The sequence below is a fragment of the Pelodiscus sinensis genome, chromosome 1 (assembly GCF_049634645.1).
Source record: "Pelodiscus sinensis isolate JC-2024 chromosome 1, ASM4963464v1, whole genome shotgun sequence".
In the NCBI taxonomy this organism is placed as follows: domain Eukaryota; kingdom Metazoa; phylum Chordata; order Testudines; family Trionychidae; genus Pelodiscus; species Pelodiscus sinensis.
Window position 1 is genome coordinate 35,968,619 of NC_134711.1, and position 24,584 is coordinate 35,993,202.

Consider the following 24,584-nt stretch of genomic DNA (forward strand, 5'->3'; position numbering starts at 1 on the left):
GGTACAAATAACTTTTTGTATTCCTAAAGTGTCACGGTTCTCTACTGAATATTTTTAAACAGGAAAAGTGAGGGGTCAGCAAATTTGTGCAACACAGCTAATCTTAGGACTAAAATGAGTGATGTTCCTCAAAACAAGAAGTATGAACATGGGAGTCAGGCCTTTTCATCAGGACTGAGCAATGTTTATATGAATAGTTCACAGTCAAAGTGTCAGACTTCAACGCATTGAAGATAGAAATAAATTAAAGTTACCGAGCAGCTAAGCTAGCACATTTTCTATGTTGACAGTTAGAGATTGTGAAATCAAAGAAATCGTGTGAATATTTTTTCTTTTTCAATTTGATACATATTGAATGTTTTTAGGAATAAGTGTAGTGATATGTGTTCTTCATATAGTTCACCAGGATAGTATTTTAAAGGGAGATCATCACAGAATTTTGGAAAACTAAGAACACTATAGCCTTTCAAAAATTCAGATCTCTCCTCCCCCAAAATATCTATAACAAATGCATCCTTGCATCTCATTACTGAAAGTCCATAGTTAGGTTTTTATTAATCAACAAATACTAAGTACAAAATGGAAGAAAAAATACATCTTATTGGACCAGTGTCTTATGGTGAAGGAAAAAATTTTTTGAGCACAGACAGATCTCTTCTTCAAATCTGAGCAAAGTACTCAAAGTGTCACTGTGAAATAAAAGGTGGAATAGATTGTTTGGCATAAGGATTTAATGTGTTATAAAAGACTTTTCAAGGTGAACTGGGTAATTAACACCTATGAAGTAGCAGAACAAAGGAGAGGGTGTTAGCCGGTTATAGAGAGATATAATGAGCCATAAATGCAGGAGAAAAAAACCCCCAAACTTTGATATCCTTCACAAACAAAACATATGCCACAATCTCTCCAATGGTGAGAGGACAGCTATAGGGTTGCTGAAATCTAACCATCAGGTAATGACGAAAGGGACAGCATCATGGTCTTCAATTGTAATGACTATGTCACTGAGACCAGCTGATAACTTTCTAAAGCCACCAACATAATGAACTAAATAAAGAACCTTTAAGGTCTCATCCTCACAGGAAATCTGAAGAACAGTTTCAAAAGATGAGCCTAGGAGCTTAAATACCTTACTATGATCAACATGGAAAATCATGGACTCAATAAAGACATTAGTTTTATGTTGCATAATAACAATTTATAAACATTCTTTGTTCTGTGACCATAAACAATCATTAAACAATCTGTTCCACCTTGTATTGATCTGTGACACCTTTCCTAAACATGAAGAAGAATTTTGAGCAGTTTGCCTCTTTCACCAAAAGAAGTTAATCTAATGAAATATATTACCTCACAGTTGCGGGGTGGTCCTTCCTTCCATCTCCCTAGGGGGTAGGGACCCATGTCTTGGGGACCACGTGACCAGTAAACGAACTATAGTCTGCCCCCCTCCCCTCAGGGCTGGATGGCCTGATTGCCAGAGGCAATAAAACAAAGTTGCTTGCTGGCCCTTTAAAGCAGGGCTGGATGGCCAAATGGCCAGAGTCCATAAATCAAAGAACTGTGTAAGCCCTGTAAAGCAGGGCTGTGCAGCCCAACAGCCGGAGTCATCTCCAAGACTGTCACTGGCCTTTTAAGACAGGGCTGGGTGGCCTACTGGCCAGGGTCACTATTAAAGTCAATCACTGGTCCTTTAAGGCAGAGCTTGGCGTCCCACTGAGTCAAGTCATGGGGGTGGGGCTGTGTCCCAGTAGGGGGATCCAGGCCCACCCTATTCCATCAGGTCCCGGCCCAGGGCCCTGTGAGTGGCAGAACAGTCAACCACTCCCTCAGTGAGGAATCCAACCAAAACACTCCAAGTATCTCTGGGTGGGAGAGGCCGCTCCTGCAGCCTCCCTAAGCCACTACCTCCCTGCTCCAATGGGCCATCTTCCCACATGGGCCACCCTGGTAGTCTGCGGTAGTTACATCCCAAGCAGCATTGGACCCTCCTCTGCTCTCTTGTTGGGTTGGCTGCTGCTGATCAGGAGCTCTAGCCTGAGGTACTTCTTCTCTGGAAGTCAGCTGAGATTGATCCTCCCCCCAGGCTTTTATAGCTGGGCTACAGTCTGAGCATGCCTGTCAGAGCTGCGGGGGAAGGGCTCCTTTAGCCAGGGTAGCCTGGCTAAACCCTGTTAGTTCAGTGTGGGGCTGGTATACCCCATCACACACCCTCCTATTTAAGAGGGCTAGCGGGGGTGACGTTGGCTTAGTTAGTACTTGTCCTCCACTTGGTAAGGTAACACCCTTCTTTTCATGGCTGCTTCTGTAATTTTCACTCCATGCATCTGACAGAATGGGTCTTTGCCCATGAAATCTGATGCCAACATAAATCTGTTAGGGCATGTCTACACAGCAGTGTTATTTCAGAATAATGTCAGTTATTCCAAAATAACGTATTGCGTGTCAACACAGCAAGCCCATTATTCTGAAATAAATTCGAAATTTGGGCAGTCCCCGGGTTACGTACAAGATAGGGACTGTAGGTTTGTTCTTATGTTGAATCTGTATGTAAGTCGGAACTGGCATCCAGATTCAGCCGCTGCTGAAACTGACCAGCGGCTGAGTACAGGAAGCCCGAGGCCGAGTTGCTCTGCCCCGGGCTTCCTGGAATCAGCCGCTGATCAGTTTCAACAGGCTGAATCTGGATGCCAGTTCTTACATACAGATTCAACTTAAGAACCCCAGGCGTCCCCAAGTCAGCTGCTGCTGAAACTGATCAGCGGCTGATTCCAGGAAGCCCGGGGCAGAGCAACTCTGCCTCGGGCTTCCTGTAGTCAGCGCTGGCCAGTTTCAGCAGCGGCTGACTTGGGGACGCCTGGGGCAGAGCAGCTTGGGTGCTGCTGGGTTGCTCCAGTAGCGCCGCTCCTCGGCGCTACTGGACCAACCCAGCAGCACCCAAGCTGCTCTGCCCTAGGCATCCTGATTCAGCCGCTGCTGAAACTGACCAGCACTGGCTGAATCAGGATGCCTGGGGCAGAGCAGATGGAGTGCTGCCGGGTTGGTCCAGTGGCACCCAGAGCGGCGCTACAGGACCAACCGGCAGCGCCCCAGCTGCTGTACCACAGGTGTCCGGAGCAAAGCCGCGGAGCACGGGGGCAGCGGGACAGCCCAGATGCGCCGCGGCTGTCCTGCTGCCCACGTGCTCCGCGGCTTTGCTCCCCGTCTCCCTGGTCTGCTGGTCTCCAGCAGACCAGGGAGACGGGGAGCAAAGCGGAGCAAAGCCGCGGAGCAAAGCCGCGGAGCATGCCGGCAGCGGGACAGTCGTGGCGCGTCTGGGCTGTCCGCTGCCCGCATCCTCCACGGCTTTGCTCCGCTTTGCTCCCCGTCTCCCTGGTCTGTTGGTCTGTCCAGGGCTGTCCGCTGCCCGCATGCTCCCCGGCAGACCAGGGAGACGGGGAGCAAAGCCGGGGAGCACGCCGGCAGCGGGACAGCCGCGGCGTGTCTGGGCTGTCCGCTGCCCGCGTGCTCAGCGGCTTTGCTGCCCGTCTCCCTGGTCTGCTGGAAACCAGCAGACCAGGGAGACGGGCAGCAAACCCCGTTCGTAACTGTGGATCCGACATAAGTTGGATCCGCGTAACTCGGGGACTGCCTGTAACAGGCTTCTTTCCCCAACTTCTGTAAACCTCATTGTATGAGGAGTAAGGGAATTTGGAGGAAGAGTGCTCTATTTCAAAATAAGTGCTGTTAGATGTGCCCAAGATCAAAATAAGCAATTATCATAGCTCAATTTGCATAGTTTATTTCGAGTTTAGCCCTGCTGTATGCCCTCAGTCTTTAAGGTGCCACAGGACTCCTCATTGGTTTTACAGATACAGACTACTCTGATACATATTAAAGCAAGATGTTTGCAGTGTAATGATTATTGAATCATTGTTCACGTTTGTCTCTATTGTAATAAATGGAAAGATGACCACGTGTTATATTTTTGTTAGGCTTGGGTTCTAATGTTCTTTATATGAAAACAAAAATGGGAACTTTTTCTCAGGGACCTGTTTTAGAGAATGCTTATCATCACCACAATGGATGCAAGTGGTGTAAAATAAATCTTTTTTTGCCAGCTAAGGTGTTTGCCCCCATGAAGTACTCACTCAAAGGAATGCAAACAAAGTTTCCACCACTGCTCCTCAAAGCTTTCCTGCAAGATATGGGATTGGCGTTGTCTTCCAAGAATCAGCACTCATGCCCTTATCTTGAAATGTGACCACCACCTTTCCATGACACCCACAACAGAAAGTAAGTGACAGCTGCTTTGTGTCAACACAACTGTGCCTGGCAGGCTTTCATGTTCTAGGAACCTGTGTCAAGTTTTACACTAACAGCAGCAACTAAAGATCAAGGTGAGTCTGATATCATACGTGGAATTCTCACTTATGGTCAATTGATTTGATATATCAAATGTGCTTTTAAAACCTTAAGAGACACAAAAGTTTCTACATTTAACTAAAAGTACCTTTACATTTCCTTTACCATTTCATCTAGGAATGCAACAAATCATATTGCTATCTGCTTCCAGTCCTTTCTGGATTTCTGTGACACTCACCTTGTTAGCTCAGTGATTTATAATGAAAGATGGGCTCTCATTGATCTCAGTCTAAACAGTCAAACTACTATATTAAACAGACATTGTTCAAAGCTTTCAGAATCTAAGGCAATGGTTTTCATGAAATACAATGGCCTATCAAAGAGAAACAGAATTAACAGCTGTTGTCATCACAGTGCTTGCTATAATGGAGATCATTTTGATTGTGTGCTGTATTCCTTTCTTCCATCTTTATTTGCTATTGGCCTTTTTTAGCTTGCAAGCTACATACATTGATATTAAGTGAATCAGATCTGGAGAAAGTGAGGAGGCAAAATTTGCAGATACAAAACTGCTCAAGATAGCTAAATCCAAAGCAAACCGTAAAGAGCTTCAAAAGGATCTCATAACACTAGCTACGTCTACATTGGCCCCTATTGCGTAATAGGGATGCTAATGTAGCACTTTGGAATAGGCAAATCCGCGGGGGATTTAAATATCCCCCGCGGCATTTGCATTTTCATGGCTGCCGCTTTTTTCCGGCTTGTAGATAAGCCGGAGAAAAGCGCCAGTCTGGACGCGATCCTCCGGAAAATAAGCTCTTTTCCGGAGGATCTCTTTCAAGTAGGAATAAGCGATCCTCCGGAAAAGAGCTTATTTTCCGGAGGATAGCGTCCAGACTGGCGCTTTTCTCCGGCTTATCTACAAGCCGGAAAAAAGCGGCATCCATGAAAATGCAAATGCCGCGGGGGATATTTAAATCCCCCGCGGATTTGCCTATTCCAAAGTGCTACATTAGCATCCCTATTACGCAATAGGGGCCAATGTAGACACAGCCTAGGTGACTGGGCAACAAAATGGTAGATGAATTTTAATATTGATAAATGCAAAGTAATGCATATTGGGAAACAATCTCAAATATATGTATAATATGACCCTCTGTTACTACTTAAAAGAGTGATCTTGGAGTCATTGTGGATACTTCTCTGAAAACATCCACTTAATGTCCAGCAGCAATTAAAAAAGCAAACTGAATAATGTGGGTGTACTAGGAATACTGCATATAGATGTGGTCACTCCAGCTTAAAAAAACATATCTTGGCATTTAAAAGAAATTCAGAAAAGGGCAACAGAAATGATTAGAGGTATGGACTATCAGCCATATAAGTAAAGATTAAGAAGACTGAAGATATGTCTACACTACAGTGCTATTTCAAAATAGCATTTTGCTATTTCGAAATAGCATGTCCACACTGAGTAGACCCTGAACCGAAGTTAAGGCTGGCTGGATCCAGTGCCGGCAGGGCATCACGTTAGCACATATTATGTGGGGCTGCTGCCTGTGGCTAAAATGAGCTCAGTGCTTAAAGGGACCCTACCTCCTTCCCAGACAGACAGTTCTCAGGGTTCTCCGCTTGCTTGTCTACCTCAATGAGGGACAGCAAAGCAGTCCTGTCTTGGAGTGCCCTGAGTGCCCGCACTCGGGACACTACAGCACTCGGCCACATGGAGCCAGAGCTGCCCCTGGGCATGCCAGTGCATCTTGTGGGCTTGTTGCCATCAGCCCGGCTGCATTTGCTGCATGCTGCCATCCGGGGGGTCCATCAGAGGGATGTCATAATCCAGGAGGCCCTGAGGGAGACCATCCACCCCTCAGAGCCCCCACGGTCCTCCTCACCCAGGGCTCGTGCCCCATTCCTCCCTCACATCCTTCCACTTACCCTTCCTAGCCCCCCTTCCTGATGTCAAATGACACATATGTTCAAAAATAGACACTGGGTTTATTGAACAAAACTGGGGGGGGGGGATGAATCTCTGGGAAAAGGAGGTGGGAGAGGGGAAGAGAGAGGGTGGAAGAGGGGAAGGGGAAACCTGGGAGGAGGGAGCAAGGGGAATAAGAGGGAGGGGAAGCTCAGGGCTCAGGGTTGGGGGGGGGGGTCTCGCCAGACCAACTAGACTTTCATGCTAACCTGCTCCTGGGTTCACATGTGGCCTTCGGTGGCCAGGCTGGCAGCTATCCTGCCATAGACGGCCTCATTCCTCCATCTAGTGCGGAGATCATGGACGTTGGGGGCATCCCCTCCAAACCTGAATAAGGTCCATGATTTCTACCCTGGACCAGGAAAGTACCCACCTTCTCCAGACCCTGACAGGCTCCTGGGAGCTGGGAGACTGCTCCTGGGGAGCGGTGGAGGGCTGGCTGCCAGTGGCTTGCTGGCTCATGTTTTGGGGCCACTGGGTCGGGGCCCTGGTGGCCATTGCTGGCTCTGGGCTGGCTGGCTTGGAGCTGGCACAGGCACTGTGGCCAGGGTCTACCACTTTAATGGCTCCGGAGCTGGGGGAGAGGAGAGTAAGTTTTCCTGGTTGTGCCCAGAGTGGCCACCAGGGCTCCCTGGGAAGGGCTGGAGGCCCCCTATTTCGAATTAAGTGTCTACACAGCACTTAATTTGAAATAACTATTTTGAATTTGGTGTTATACCTTGTAGAATAAGGTTTACCAAATTCAAAATAAGGGCTCCACTATTTCAAAATAGCGGTTTTCCTGTGTAGATGCTATTAAAGTTAATTTGAAGTAACTGCTGTTACTTCGAATTAACTTTGTAGTGTAGACATACCCTGAGACTTTTCAGCTTGTAAAAGAGATGTCTAAGTGGGCATATGTTAAAGTCTATAAAATCATGATGGGTATGGAAAAAGTGAATAAAGAGTTTTTCACTCCTTCCTATAAAACAAGTGCTAGGAGTCACCAAATGAAATTAATAGATAGATAGTTTTTAAAAAAATGGAGTATTTCTTCACACAATGTATAGTCAACTTGTGCAACTCTTTGCCAGAGGATGTTGTGAAATCCAAGACACTAAGAGAATACAAAAAAACCTAGATAAATTCATGGAGGATAGGTCTATCAATGGGTATTAGCCAGGATGGGTAGGAATGGTGTCCCTAACCTCTGTTTGTCAGAGGCTGGAAATGGATGACAGAAGAGGGATCACTTGATGAACAACTGTTTTGTTCATTCCCTTTGGTCAATGCTAGGTGTCCCAATGTGGGAAGACAGGATATTGGGCCAGATGGAACTTTTGTCTGCCCCACTATGACAATTTTTATGTTCTTTCTGAGGAAGTCGCTATATCTCCCTAAGGCTACGTCTAGACTGCAGCCTTTTTATGCAAAAGCTTATGCAAATGAAGCATGAAGCAGAATATCGTCGTGCTTCATTTCCATAATTAATTAGCAGGCATTTTTTTGCAAGAGGCTTTTGTGCAAAAAGGAGCTGTGTAGACGGCTCCTTTTTACGCAAAACACCCCTCTTGCGCAAAAACCCTTCTTCCTGAAAAAGTTCAATTTTATAACAAGTTCATTATAAAGTGAGGAAAACCATGTTAATTCAAATATCATTTACCGGAAACCAGCTTCTTGTTTCAAAAAGGAGCAGCTACCAATTCCAAATTATAGATGATTATAAAGAAAACACAAGATAATAAACCTCATTGTTCACTACAGTAGTGTAAGTGTTTCCATTTCAATAGCTTTCTCGTGTCAGATAGGTTTTGCCATGCTTTCAGTTTGTTCCCATGCTTGCCAATGAAAGGCTTATGTTGTTTGTATCATCTGCTCTAATGAACTGGAGTTGAAAGAGGTCATGTCCAGATTCACTTCCTTGCTGTGTTCTGGGATTATGAAATAAGGTAGACAGACCTTAGGAAGGACCTTTCCATAAGAGTGAATTATTGCCTTAAAGCTATTTAGGACAAAGGATTTATCTTCCATAACTTGCAATTTTGTTCACAGTTGCGTGAATATGCTCACACTTCTCATGGCATGGTAGATAATTTGGTAGAGGATTTATAAAGGACAGTGTGGATGTCAGAAGCTGATTTTAATGGTTCATTTCATTAAGAAAAATTGTCAAGTGCCATTTTTTTCAGGCCCATGGGTTTGCTCTTTGTTTCAGAAATAATGTGAGGATTGTCTCTCCCTGGGTGTTAAGCACCTAAAAGAGTAAGGACCTTGATCCTGGTTGAAAATACCATAGTCTAAATGGTCAAATATTGATGTAAGCAGGACCTGAAGGAATGCTCCCCTGACAGCTAGCTGGAAGGGCGGAGAGACCCTGGCGTGTATCAATGTAAATACAGTTTGTTCCTGCTATGTTTAGATTTGCTAGATATTCAGCAGGTGAAGTGATATTTTGCTCATTGTCATCAATTTCATTTGTGACCCAACACCAGCTGTAAGAACTTAAGAACATAAGAAAGTTCACAGCGTGTAGTCAACCTGTGGAACTCCTTGCCAGAGGAGGCTGTGAAGGCTAGGACTATAATAGAGTTTAAAGAGAAGCTGGATAATTTCATGGAGGCTAGGTCCATAAAAGGCTATTAGCCAGGGGATAAAATGGTGTCCTTGGCCTCTGTTTGTCAGAGGCTGGAAAGGGATGGCAGGAGACAAATCGCTTGATCATTGTCTTCGGTCCACCCTCTCTGGGGCATCTTGTGCTGGCCACTGTCAGCAGACAGGATACTGGGCTAGATGGACCTTTGGTCTGACCCAGTATGGCCGTTCTTATGTTCTAAGAACGGCCATACTGGGTCAGACCATCGGTCCATCTATCCCAGTATCCTGTCTGCTGACAGTGGCCAATACCATATGCCCAAGGAAGTGAACACAACAAGTAATCCTCATGTGATCCCTCTCCTGTCATTCATGTTTGTATTAAATGTAGGGATAGCTGAAATATGGTTATCAATATTTGTAATTATTGTGGGAATACAGAAATCAGGACTGTGTTTAATCTGTTTCAGAGGAAAAGGTTCACAGCAGACTGAACCTTGCAGAACAGTGGCTCAACTTTCAGAGTATGAGGAGTGAAAGAGGATTATTCTAGTCAGGAGCCTACATATCCTGCCTAATATACTGCCTGGATTGGTTTGACCTGTCCCTTGTGCCCCCCCCCCCCCTTGCACTGTTCAAAGAACAGAGTTAAATAAGCATCATTAAGGGCCTGTAGAGCTGTGTTTTTTTCTAGTCTACTTGCTAAGAGTTGAAGTCACTGGGAGCTGAAATCACTTAAGACTGATGGGCACAAGTCACAGCCAGGAGATGGACGGCAACAGATTGTGACGGACAGCAAGCAGGGTAATCGTGGAGAGGCACAATGAGTGGCTAGCAGGGTGGAGGTGGAGAGCAGTGAGCAGATGGAATATTAGTGGCCAGCAGAGTAAGAGGCCTGAATTCAGGATGGGAGGTGAATTCTGTAATGCACTTCTTAACTCAGACTGCTCTGACCAAAAGCAGCAGCTCTGAGTGGGGTGCAGAGAAGGGTTTGACATGTGAAGTGGACATTTAAGGTGTATTTACACAACAGGGCTTAACTCAAAATAAGCTACACAAATTGAGCTACACAAATTGAACTACATCAATTGCTTAGCTTATTTCGAAATTGGGAGCGTCTACACAGCACTTATTTCAAAATAGAGCACTCCTTGCTCTGACTTCTTTTACTCCTCACACAGTGAGGGTTACAGGAGTCAGAATAAGAAGTCATCCAGCTTGACAACATTTTGACAGTATTTCAAAATAACTGCCTGCTATGTAGATGTGGACTAAGTTATGTCAGAATAAGCTTTGCTGTGAAGACCGTTAAATTGCTGGACTTAAGAACCTGAGAGAAAAAGGATACTGCCCAACCCATTTTATTCATTGTTTAATGTTTGTGGTGTTTCCCAAGTTAATGCCAAGTTATTTTCCTCCTTTTAATAAAAGTTTCATTTCTACACTCAAGACTCTATGCTTGTGAGCTGGGAATGCAAATGATCTGTGTTTGTGAGCAGGAAAGTGAATTCCCAGGTTATTGGGAAGGGACTCAGACTTGTTCTGTGTTGGATCAATGGAAAGAAACCCTTAGCTATTGACCCCAGCCCTGGCTGCTGCTGGCTCCACCTGGTCAGAAGGGTTACATTAATAATATCACATCACAGCAGGTGTCATTTTGTGGTGCATTTCATAACATCTGAAATTCCTAAAAGAAGGGATTGCCCAGAATGCTTTTTGACTATCTTGTTTTATGATTGGGTTTTATATGTACATTTTCAAAGAACCACCTTGTACTTTCTCACATACTTCCCCTGCTGTGTGGGAAAAATTTGACCATCCAAAAAGCTATATCATCCACCTTCCAAAACTCTCTCTTATTCTGAGGTAGAAAATAATCTTGATAACACTTAGGGCATGTCTACACAGCAGGGCTAAATTCTAATTATGTGATGCAACTTCATCTTTGTCAAATGTATAGCATTAGTCAAAATAGTTTTACTTGGCTTTAGACACTGTCTACACAGCAGGAAGTTGAAAGAAGAACACTTTTCCTTTGACTTCCCTTTCTCCTCATAAAATGAAGATTACAAGAGTCGGAGTAAGAAGTCCTCCAGCTTAAAATTATTTTGAAATACAGTCTTGTAGTGTAGACACACTCTTTGTTATTTCAGAAAAACATCAGTTATTCTGAAATAGCACTGCTGTGTAGATATACCCTTACGTTGATGGTATGCTGAGACCACAGCATGTCAGCATTGATGAGCATTGTCTGATTTCTTATGCTCCCAGGCTGTTTGTAGCTATCTGATCTTCTTTGTTTTAGATTGCAAACTCTTTGGGACAGAGACTATCTTGTTAGTCTATGATTGTACAGCCTTTAGTACAATGGGTCTTGTTCATGACCAAGACTCTTATGTATTATGATAATCATGGAATCATAGGACGGGAAAGAACTTCAAGAAGTCCAGACCTCTTCAAATCTAAGCAGGACTAAGTGGTATTTAAATTATTCCTGGCAAGTGTATGTCTAACCTGCTTTTAAAAATCTCCAGTGGTGGAGATTCTACAACCCTCCTAGGCAATAACCACACGCACAGGAAATGTGCTTAACCATACTCACAACAATTTTTCCTAATATCCAATCTAAACTGTCCTTGCTGAAATTTAGACCAATTGCTTCTTGTCCTCTCTTCCGAGGTGAACAATTTTTCTTTCCTGCTTGTTACAACTTTTTTATACTTGAAAACTATTTCCATGGTCCCGCTCAATTTCTCCCAACTAAATTAACCTCATTCTTTCCATCTTCCCTCATAGATCACGTGTTCTAGATTTTTAACCTTTTTGTTGTTATTCTCTGGACTTTCTCCACTTTGTCCGCATCTTTCTTGGTATGTGGCACCCAGAACTGGCTCGGCCCAGTACTCCAGATGAGGCCTAATCAATGTGGAGCAGAGTGGAAGAATTACTTCTTGTGTCTTGCTTACAACACTCCTGTTAATACATCCCAGAACGATATTTGCTTTTTTTGCAACTGTGTTACACTGTTGACTCATATTTAATTTGTGATTTCCTGTGACTTCCAGATCCCTTTCTGTGGGGATTCTTAGGCAGTCATTTCTCATTTTGTATGTGTGTTACTGATCATTCCTTCCTAAACAGACTATTTTGCATTTATCCTTATTGAATTTTGTCTTGTATACTTTACACCATTTCTCTGGTTTGCCCAGGGCATTTTGAATTTCAATCCTATCCTCAAAAACATTTGTTACTCATCCCAGCTGCAAATGTTATAAGTACACTCTCTCTGCCATTATCTAAATCATTGATGAAAATATTCGAGAAAGCCAGACCCGGAACAGATACTTCTGGGATTCCAAATGTATAATTTATAATTTTTATTTTATTCATTCATTATTATTAATTATTATTATTATTAGAAGAAGACACACTTAAAGTATCTGCATCGCTGTTTTCTCCTCTACTTAGAAACCAACCTGAACCTGCAAAGAGCCAGTCATCTATTCCTAGTCAGTAGAAGGGTGACACCAGTGTCAGAGAGCATAATGCAGTCAGGAAGGGCAACAATATACAGAAATAGGACCATGTTAAGCTATCCATATATGCATTGCAGGTAGCTAAGCATTATTATTATGGAGGCAACATAACTTCATATTTAATGTTGAATTTTGTTTTTAGGGCAGCGAGTTGCCCTCTTTTGCATGAAAAATAGAGTATATTTTTCCAAATTATACCACTTGCATTTTAAGTGACGTATGAGTTTTTTGGAGAATTTACAGACAACCGAAGTAGCTGCCTATGTAAATAGCTCCTGCAGCTGGACTTGATTACATTGCTCTTCAAATCTTCTCTAGAACTCACGTGAACATTTAAGCATATATATATAGAAATAGAGGTATGTATTTATATGTTAAGTGGCCAGATTGTAGAGCTCCAACTCATGCTAAGGAGCTCTTAGTCACTCAAGCACTCATTGATATCAACAGGACCACTCACATCTTTACCAAAGTGGGTTGGCACTGTGGGATATACTTTGCAGAAGATTGTGGAATGAAAGGCACCAATTCAATGTATACTATTACTTGATGGAATTTTTCCAACTGTTTTCATGACAATATTTGAACTCCTTTCTTCAGCAGCTTTTAAATAAACAAACAGAAAACCCAGACCCCTTTTCCCCTAATTTCTTCCAAAGACACACTACAGATTCTGCTGTTACTGGTAGTCGTTGGTGGCTGACAGAGAGCAAAACATTACTTATGCCCACACTTGCAAAATCATGTGCTTATAAATCTAAGACTGAATTGATCTCCTGTGTAGTAATACAGAAAGGGGCTTTATCCTGGCCCACCCACACAGAATATGACCACACATTTAAAAGAAATTAACACCAGTTTGTCTTGATATTATGAATCACCCCAGCATTTTCTCTTGATGCATTTAAAGGAGAATGGACTTATGAGTCTATAAAAGCTGACATGAATATAATCCTTTATTTAAAACAACATTGTTTGCTCAGTAATACATTTCTGAGTTACAATGGGTCTTTATTATTGTTAATGTTGATGGAGTCAATTCAGGGTCATCTGAATTAAAAAGAAAGGAAGAAATAATCAATGCTCTTTAGTAGCGTTGAATATCATTAAAAGTATTAAACATTGAAGTTTGGATAACTAGAAACTGAGGTTCCTATCCAGGTAATAGATATAGTATATGCAGCTATTGTTGTTATATAAAGATCTGATGAGTAGTTTCAGAGACCAATGGTCAATCTCCATTTTGAAGGTAGAATTCTGGGCAACAAGGAGATAGTTTCAGGTTCTGGTTGCTATTGTATTGGCATTATATACTGATTAAGTATAGAACTAACTCAATTGTTTGTTAAATACAAGTTCTCTAGCCCTTTAAAAGAAAACCAAACAGCAGAGCTAATAGCAGTAACAGTATCTTCACAGTGCTTCAAAATTATATTGAGGAGCCACAGCAAAGAATGAATAGCTAGTTTAACCATGAGGTAAATAAATCTCTTCTCACTGATTTACATCACTGGAAATCAAGAGTAACTCAGAGTTACACTAATGTAAAACTGGAGGAGACTCAGAACCAAAGCTATCTGTTCCCTGTCATTTTACTATTTTACAGACTTTGCCAGAAGCAATTATTAGAAATCAACTAAAATGTTCATTAAAAAAATGAAATAAGTTTGGGAACTGGAATGCAGTACAGGCAGTCCCCGGGTTACGTACAAGATAGGGACTGTAGGTTTGTTCTTAAGTTGAATTTGTATGTAAGTCGGAACTGGTACATATTTTTTTTGGGGGGGGGAGATGGGGAGCTGGAGTTAGGTGGAAAAGACCTTATTCTAAGAAAAACACATACTGTTTTGATATGAAGGTTTTTTTGGTTGATATTTTAATTAAAAGTTGATCATAAGTTTCAGTGTTTCATGCTATATCCAAATATTCCTTTTGGGGTACCTGAAAGATCCCAGTTATTCATTTAATAGTCAGAATCTTTGTTTTTTATAACTAAAAAAAGTTTATTCAATGCATATTACTGTTCCAAATAGAATTTGCTACAGATGGTTCAGTGAAATGGGTATTAAGTGTAATCAATAGTCATTGGAGAGCACAGTGAAATATTGATACAATCAAAGCTGTTGTATTCTGCTGAGCAGAAAGTGGAAATCCCTTCCTGTGAAGTGTGTGTGTGAATTTATCCACAGGGAACAGGAGTTTAGCCACAGGTGGGTCCTCATTGTCCACTCACCCACTTTGCAACCAGACCCATCCCCTCAGGGCTTACCCTGCTCCGCTCCAGCCAGGGTGCGGGGTTGGGGCTTATCCCCTCTTCCCTTCTGTCCTGCTCCTCCCCATTCTTGCCCACCCACACCACTGGGTAATTTTTCAGCTTCACCTCTGCCAGGCTGGAAGGGACTTGTTAATTTCACGTGACGCTAACAAGATACTTGCAGCTCTAGTGCTGAAGAGGGAAAGAGCTGTTGCTCCCAAGGTGGGGACTGTAACACAATGGGTCTCACTGTCTGCTGCTCCTGCTGTTCCCTAGGAAATTATTTTTTCCGCTCTGGGATGCCCCCTTTTGGCTGGTGTCTTGTTCCCCCCAGCAGACCCGCGTCCTCCGCGGCGAGAAAAGCCGCTCCGCATCTCCCTGGTCTGCTGGAGGGGGGGAGGCTCTAGCTCCACGTCTCCCTGGTCTGCTGGGGGGAAGCGCCCCCCGCGCCGCTGCAACAGTGGGGGAGGCACCCCGCACTAGCTGCGCCCCCCTGTTTGTAACTAGGGATCTGACGTAAGTCAGATTGATGTAACCCGGGGACTGCCTGTATTGTTAGGAGGATGGTAGCCGTGAAGTAATTTTACATCACAAACTCGGAAAGACCTGATCCAAGACCCATTTCTGGAGTCAGTAAAAAACTGACTTCACTGGAGTTTGGACCAGTTCCCAAGACAGCAGGAAGCTCTGGAATTAGACTCAGAACTTCTCCTTCTATTGGTGGCACCATGTCTAGAGCATACACTTTGGTAAAAATGTCAAAGGAACTCTGTGATGGCCTAACTCTACTCCCTGAAGTCAATCCTCATGTTAAAAAAATCCTACTCTTTTTGCCTCAACACACACATGGGCCCTGTATAGTGGACTGAGAGGAAAAAGAGGGGAACAAATCTGTGGAAGTGGGATGGAAGTGGGCAAAAAGAGATGATTAGACAGACAGATCAAGGCAACAAAACATATTAGAAGAAAAACAGAGGAGAATGGGAAACACAATAGCAAAGAGAAGCAGTGGCACTGGAACAGTTTTTTGGAGTGGTGACGCTGAACTGAACAGACACTTCCACCCCTGTCTGCATCCTTCACCACTCCCTAGAGCTGGCGCCAGTGGCCAGGCAGCCTCTGAGCTCGGGATGTTGACTGGGGCCCCAGAGCTGGGCTGGGTGTGGGAGGCTGGCAGCCTAATGAAGCATGGGAAGAGGGGCTGGTGGTGAGGCTGAGTGAGGGGCAAGTGGTGGGGCTAAGTGGGGCTGAGTGGGGGGTCAGTAGCAGAACACCCAGGCCTCAGGGAAATAAGACTAGTAACCTGTACCCTAGGCATCTGGGGGTGCTTTTCCCACACCTACTTACTACACCTATGAAGAGAATAAATTAAGACAGAACATCATTCCATCAGAAATGGCACTTTGGGTTAGTTACAGAGAAAAAGTTATGCTTCCCAGAAAGCCATTTTAGCTAATGGCAAGTTGTAGAAGTAGAAAAGTTTAAGTAGGTTAAACAAAAAAATACAGGGTTCCCCAGTTACATTTCTTTAGGTTTTAAATGTATCGTGTATTTCACAGTTTTATTCCAGAGAAGGAATCAGTCTTAGACTGTCCATCTAATCCTCAGTCTTCACATTATATTTCAATTCCAACCAGTTAAAATGAATCTCTCTCTTTCCTTCCCTCTTCTTCCCCTTGGCTGTGTCTACACTGGGCCACTTATTCCGGAAAAGCAGCCACTTTTCCGGAATAAGCTGTGAGCTGTCTACACTGGCCCCTTGAATTTCCGGAAAAGCAGTGACGATTTACTGTAAGAAATCAGCTGCTTTTCCGGAAAAACTATGCTGCTCCCGCTTAGGCAAAAGTCCTTTTTCCAGAAAACTGTTCCGGAAAAGGGCCAGTGTAGACAGCACAGTAGTCTTTTCCGGAAAAAAACCCCGATCGCGAAAATGACGATCGGGGCTTTTTTCCGGAAAAGCGCGTCTACATTGGCCATGGACGCTTTTCCAGAAAAAGGGCTTTTCTGGAAAAGTATCCTGCCAATGTAAATGCTCTTTTTCCGGAAATACTTAACGGAAAACTGTTCCGTTTTAAGCATTTCCAGAAAAAGGTGCCAGTGTAGACACAGCCCTTTATTTTATGTAATTACCTGGAGTGTTAGTATCGCTGCCTTGCTACATCTTCCTGCCACCACAGCTTTGCTGTACAGCTACCATGTAAGCATAAGCAACTCCCCAACTAAGTGATTCCTCTAATTTACTTTCATCATCAATTTTAACCTCTTCTGGACTCGGCCTCCATCCACCTGGCTGCCTGCCAGGGCAGTATCAACTGACTATATATGCAGACTCTCTCCACAGGCCATCACAGTCACACAACAACAGAATTCTCTCTTTTACTGGATATTTGTTGCCTTTATACAATGTGTGTGTTTGGGACTTCCAAAAAGAAGTTTGCCACGTACATGTTCTCAGAATTGTCACTAGCAATCAGTTAAATATAACAAAAGACATGCTCACCTAATATCATAGGTGCGTCTACATGGTACTGTCACTTGAAATGAGATATGCAATTTAGGGTACGCAAATCGCGTATATGATTTCAATGCTATTTTTAAATAGCTTATTTCTACACGGTGCCAAATTTTGAAATAAAGCACCATTCCAAAATGTCCCTTACTCCTTGTAGAATGAGGTTTATGGAGATGTCAGAATAGCAAGCCCAAAGTAAAGAGCTTGCTATGAAGACGTGGGATAGCTAATTCAGGATACTCCAGTATTCCAAAATAGCATTGCAGTGTAGATGTACCCATAGTCTCCCTCCTTTGGTATGTATATTCTGTATTTTGAATTTAAGTGGACTAGTGGAGTATTTGGTTCGGAGCAGAGACGGAGTATCAGTCCTGAAGTAAGCATGTTTGGCAGGACCTCAGCAAATATAGTCTTCTTTAAACTCAGGTTTAGAGGAATCATAGCAATTTTACATGCACCAGATCTACCTATGTCTTCGGATCAAGTTCACTCTGTTTATTATTCACAATAAAGACATAATGTGATCATACACATTTTCATGTTTATGATAGGTACTTGAATCCATATTGAGCACATCTACATTGCAATTAAAAACTCATGGATGGTGCACCCGCTGACTCAGGCTTGCAGGGCTTGGGCTGTTTAATTGCTCCTTTTTGGTCTGAGAGCACAGGCCCAAATATCTACACTGTAATTAAACAGCCTCTTAACCCAAGCTACTGTAAATCTGAGGCAGCTGGCACAGTGGTCTAATTGCAGTGTAGACATAGCCATTTAGGTTCCTAAATAATTGGCTGTTATTCAAAGGTGCTGGAAAACCACAGCTTCCATTGACTTCAGGTCAATAGACCCGTAATTTCTGAAAATCAGATGACTTATCTAAATATAGATTTAGGTGTTAAACTTCAGGAACTCATGTTCAACAATTATGACCAATGTTTATGATACCATACATCTGTTCCATCGAGTGCTCCATTAATTTCAGTTCAGTGATGCCTATTCTGATGCCTAACCTGCCCTTGTAAAGCTGGTCCTTTATATATAAATACAGGAACAAATCAGTATTTTAGATGTGTCAGCACCAATTTTCCATCAGCAGTGGGAAAAAAATAACATATAACCTAGTATTTCCCTAAGAAACTTTACATTTAGCAATCTAAAATGATGTTCGCAGTTAAAATGTACATACATAATTTTGAAATAGATTTCTAATGTTCCATTGTTGCAGCTCCCAAGCAGATGTGGAACTCTGTAGTCTAAGAGTAGGTTATTTCCCTATTGGGAGAAGAATGCAGTGACATGGACCCAGGACAGTGTATCCTGGTGTAATTACTGGAAAAGTATGATTATGTGAAGGGGCACCCAGGGGACTCTGCACTTTGCCCATGCCCCAAGTGCCAACACTGCATTTCCCATTGGCTGGGAACCATGACCACTGGGAGCTGCAGTGACTGTGTCTTCTGAGAGGGCAGCATGCAGAGCTGCCTGACCGCACTTGTACCTAGGAACTGGAGTGGCGACATGCTGCTGCTTCTGGGAACTGCTTGAGGTAAGCAGCACCCCAATGCCTTGCCCCAGGCCCTGGACTCCCTCCTGCCTTCCAAATCCTTCAATCCCAGCACAGAGTATCCTTCTGCAACCCAAAGCCCTCACCCCCTGCTTCACTCCATCTATCTGCACCCCCAACTGGAGTCCTCAGAGCACCACCCCATACTCCAACCCCTTCCCTCAGCCCTGATCCCCTGCTACCCTCTAAACCCCTCAACCTTAGTGCAGACTCTCTCCTACACCTCAAATCCCTCATCCCCAGGTCCACAGCAGATCCTGCACTCCCAATCAGATCCCTCACACTCCCAAACCCTAAAGCCCTGCTCCAGCCTGATGAAAATAAAAAGTGAGGGAGGATGGAAAGAGCGAGCAATTGAGGGGGAGAACAAGCAGGGGGGCAGAGGAGCTTTGAGGAAGGGTGGTATGGGGCAGGACCTCAGAGAAAGAGCAGGACAGGAGGTGGGGCAAGGGTGTTGAGTTGTGTGAGTAAAAAGTTGGCAACCCTATACGACATATGAAATGGGAATAGCAAAGTGCCTTTTATAAGTCATAGCGAAAGCAGTATGCCTTAGCAAGTCAAGCAAACAGTCCAGGCTCCAGCCAAATTGCCTTCTTTTCAAACTCTATGTCTTTTAACAACTTTATAAACAAATTATATCTGTTAAGAAAGTGTTAGTGCTAGCAACACTTCTGTAATTATTAGATCACTTTGTATTTTGTGGCAATGTTTCCTAAAATGGCAGGTCAGAATAAGATTGCTTTGGCTCCCACAAGCTTTGTCTGGTAAATTGTATTTGTGGCTCCCTGCAAACGATCTTTAGTCAGGAATCCCATTAATCACTGACAGTCTTTGTACATGACTCCAGCACTGAGCTTAGGAGACATTGACAAAGGTATATTAATGTTCCATTTTCTTCACCTGACTTACTAAGTCTTAATGTATAGGGCAAAAACTGCCCAGTAATTGAAACTTCCAGACACGTATACCGGTTATCTTGACAGCTCATTTATTTTTGCCTCTTTCAAGTACTTTATTGACAAGTTATAGGAAGTAAATGGACATGGAAAGGGCTTTGGAGAAGGGAGGGAGAGGAAGTATTAGCAACCCCAAAGATCAAGTGTCAGGCCCTCACAAATCATGAGATTATCTTTAAAAATCATGAGCTGTTGTAGTTGTTGTTAAATGTGTTATTTTTATTTTTCCTCTGGCTTTTGAGTCTTCAGGTTGCACTCAAGTCACGTTTTCAAACTTTTCTCTGCAACAACAGAAGCCAGGAACTTTACTTGCTTTTTAAAATGAAGATGAGATTCACATGACTCCAGCATCTGGGGCTTTAAGTAAAACAAAATATTGTGAGACTTGCGATAAAATTGAGAGTTTGGAATAACATAATTGGCTCATACTTAAGCTGAGTTTGACACTCATGAAGAGAGTTCTGAGTAGTTGTTATTTGAGTTAATCATAACAGATGCTATTTAAAATAGTAAGTCATATGGCACTTGCCCTTCAGGTAAGCAAATCAAACCTTTGTGTATGAAATTAGGATGTCAGAAAACTTCATCACTTCCTCTCAAATGTTACTTAAAAAATATGGGCCACCCAGTTCGCCAGATAAGAACCAAACCGTATTATTATCATCATCCTCTATATAAAAAGGAATCCAATCAAACTGTTTTTATTGTGGTGGAAGACTTTGGTAAAAGAAGTCCCATCTCTGCTTCTGCTGAAATCTCCCTCCCATTTGCTTAGAGGGGAATTCATTACATATCTAATTCCAGGCAATTCTGTACAATTCTCTCCTCAGTGAAGTTTTGCAATCATATATACACTTGGGATAATTATGCATCTGGGTTTTCCTACAAACTATTAGATTTTAAGTTCAGGGGGCAACATTTAGACTGACCACATCAGCAGCCAAAGAATTTCACTTAATTTCTTTTACATGCCTCATTATGGCAGCTCTAATGAGAAGGCACAGTGTGCATGAAATTTCCTTCTCTGAGACAGAAACAGGATCATTATGCCATCAGGAAACTGAGCTTCCCCAAAGCATCCAGAACCCACTGAGAGTCCTGGAAAGACTTGGGATATCATACTTCAAAATTGAACATTTTACACACAGAAAATCTATTCTAGGTAATGTTTACATTTATGCCTTCGTCTAGACCTTAGATATATGGCAACTAAGGAACCTGGCTTGTCAAAGCAATTTGTTAAAATAATCCCCAAAATTCCTTTTAAAAACTCAGAAACATTCTTAGCATGCTTAAAAAAAAACATTGGTAGCATGTACATACACAAGATGATATGGGGTATTTACAGATTTCATCAATACAAATTGTGTGTTCCCCTGTATTTCATCACTAATGTTTGATGTAACCGGCCCAAGATCATTCCAATAAAACATGTATATCGTATACTTATCATTGCTTCCATATACATACATACAGATACATACACAATTTTAAGACTTTTTGTAATCACCCACTTCTGGGCTAATCTACATGTTTTGTTAGTCTATAAAGTGCTACCAGACTATTCATTTTTTTTTAAGTTTATCCTGTACAGACTAACTCGGGTACCCCCTGAAGCTTCTAGACCTTTTCAGTGAATCAAGAATTCTGTGCCAGAATTAATGGTTTGTTACCAGATTATATAGATTTGTAAAGAATTATGTTTTATTCACTTTAGTTCAGATTTTTAATTCTTATTTACAAAGCAATGCATTCTCTGTTTATTTGATCAGTGAAATATGTAGCGGCAATGCAAGCTTCATCCTAGTGCAACCTGGCGGGGGAAGGCACCCCAGAGTGGGGCCCTTCCCCCGCCTCCCATCACCCCATCCACCCAGGCCTCATACTGTATGTTCCGTGTTCCCGGGGCCGCCGACTGGTAAACAGGCGTGGTTCATTGGCACCCACCCGCTATGCCCCCTCACTGAAGTCCTTGCCAGGTGAAACACAGGGAGGGAAGGTAGTGGGGCTTGGGTCTACTCTCTCTCCGATCCCCAGCCCAGGGCCCTAAGGACCAGGATGCACTCCCAGGTCTGGTTGGTGGGGTAACGACCTGCAATACACCAACCCATGGGCCATTCTAAAAGCTGCACCCTGGGCCGCTTCCTACTTTCCTCCTCTGTCCATTCCGGAGTGCGAGCCTCCTCTCTTTGTGCTGATGATGCTCCTTTTGAACATTACGCCAGCACTGCATCCAATGTGGGGAGGACCAAACCACTGCCCTTGGCCCCTCCCCCTTCCTGCTTCTGGGGGCAGGCACTTTGGCTGGCTTCCCAGACAGCCGCAGAGCATGCGCAGCACCGCCTCTTCTCCCCAGAATGCCAAGGATGGTGCGGCTGGTGTGCAGGGCACTCGGGCATCCTCGTCACACTAGTATTATAAAGATAATAATTTTCTTGACCGCAGATATTAAGGAACAACTTTACAGGAATGAGGAGTAGTCTTGTCTCCTCAATTTTGGAAATAACTCTTTACAGTTTATTTAAACAATCAAAGACAACCCAGTATATCTTGCAGGAAATCCTTTAAACTGACCCCACATCATTTTCCATACGGAATTTTTTTTTTGCTAAATATAAGAATCACCTCTTTATAATTCCTCACGATAGGTTCCTTTCACAGTTTCACCAGTCAATCCTGAGCTGGGTGTGTCTTCCCCAAAATGTGGAGGAGGGTCATCTTTTAGCTGTGGCCACCCACTTCCCCAAGCCCAATTGCAGCAAGCATAGAAGGAGACCACAAGGAATTGATCTCCTTCACTAACCCCTGCATTTTAAAAATATTTCCTTAGTTTCCATGAAGCCCAATGTTTGAAAAGGGACACAATGGACAGCTCAGATATTCTCAGTTATTCAGGTGTAGGACTCACAATTATTAGGAAGATCACAGAAGAACATCTACCGTAAGTGCTGGAGTCATTCAGAATAAGTACCACTGTGGTATGTTTTTACAATGGAATTATTCATTTCCCACAGTGCAGTGCTGAATATATACATTTTCTTGGGTATCAGAAAAAAAATTCAATCTTTGTTACAGCTTTGCTTTCAAGGTGACTTGTAATTTAATAAAAGTTTCAGGATTTAACACACCAATAAGGAGTCATGTTTTATGAGTACCATTTAAAGATGAACTGCCCACTCTGTTTTCATAGTCAGCTATAGATGCTCATTTACATGTCATGGACAACTTAATCTACTTTTACGGAAACTGCTGTCAGTCATTTTCCTTATTAACAGGCACTAACAAACCAGCTTAAAGTGCAAACTAAGGGTGTTCCAATGACTACTTACAATCTTAAAGTTAAGCATATATGTTTTTAGGATCAGGGCCTATATAGATACAAAAATCCAATCATCACAGTCCACTTTTTAGACTGTTAGTGGAAGTGCTGTCCTTCAGACGAAGCACTGTTACAAGGTGCCTCTGCCATTACCTGATGTACTCAACTGCCTCTTAGTCACAAACTCACACTCCTTCACTGAGGTGCATATTTATCCTTGTCTTACATAGTTGCAGTATAATGCAGGCTTACCACCAGGGAATACTTCTCTACAGACATTCCTCAGCTCTGATCACCCTCCATACTATCTTCTGAATTCTCTCCTGCTTACTGTTCTTTCTACTTACCTCCCCCTATTACATCATTAGCCCATGCTCATAATCCTCCAACATAAAGGTTAACAACCTCCAACTGGGCCTGTAGCCTTCTTCAGGCTGCTGCAGTATTAGTGATTAGGATGCTAATACCTGATCACAGTCATGTATCCAAAATCCTAACTACTTATAGTGATTAAATACCACATCTCACAAGAGTTGGGAGTTACCTCTGGTCATCTAATTAAATAACACTTAGGTAACTGTAGCTTGACTGATTTATTATCTCAACTGAATAAAATGGTTTTCAACATAGTATTGTTGTGCCTGCTCTCAAAGCTGCTACTGTCTGTGCAAGTGAAACACATATATTGTAGACAAAAAATTAAAAAGTGTCCTGCAAAAAGTAGAAACTAGGCCAAAGTGCAATGGATGACTATAAACAAATAACAAAAGTATGTAGGGATACAAGTAGAATGGCCAAGATACAATATCAGATTAAATCCGCTAGAGACATGAATATTAACAAGAAAACATTCTGCAAATACATTAGAATCAAGAGGAAGACCAAAGACATGTAGGCCTGTTATACAAAAAGGAGGTACAATCACAGAAAATATGGAAATGGCAACGTGCTTAATGATTTTTGTTTCATTTTTTATGAAACATTTTAGCTATGATTGGACATCTAATGTAGTGAATGCAAGTGAATATAAGCTATACTCAGAGACAAAAAAAAAGGAAAGATCAAGTTAAAATTACTTAGACAAGTTAGGGATCTTTATGTCACCAGGACCTGATGAAATACTGAGGAGGTACGTGGGCTATTAGCAATAATCTTCAAAAAGTCATGAAACATAGGAAAGATTCCAGAGGATTGGAAAAGGGTAAATATAGTGCTAATCTATAAACATTGAACTATATACAACTTGGAGAATTACAGACCAGTCAGCTTATCTTTAGTATCCAGAAAGATAATGAAACAAATAATTAAGCAATCAATTTGCAAACACCTAGAAGATAATAAGGTGATAAGTAACAGTCAGTATGGATTTGTCAAGAACCAATCTCATCAAACCAATCTAACAGCTTTTGACAGGGTCACAAGCCTCATGGGTAGGAAGGAAGTTGTAGATGTGATATATCTTGATTTCAGTAAACTTTTTGATACTGTCACTCAGAACCTTGTCATTAACAAACTAGGGAAATAAAAGCTAGATAGAGCTACTACAG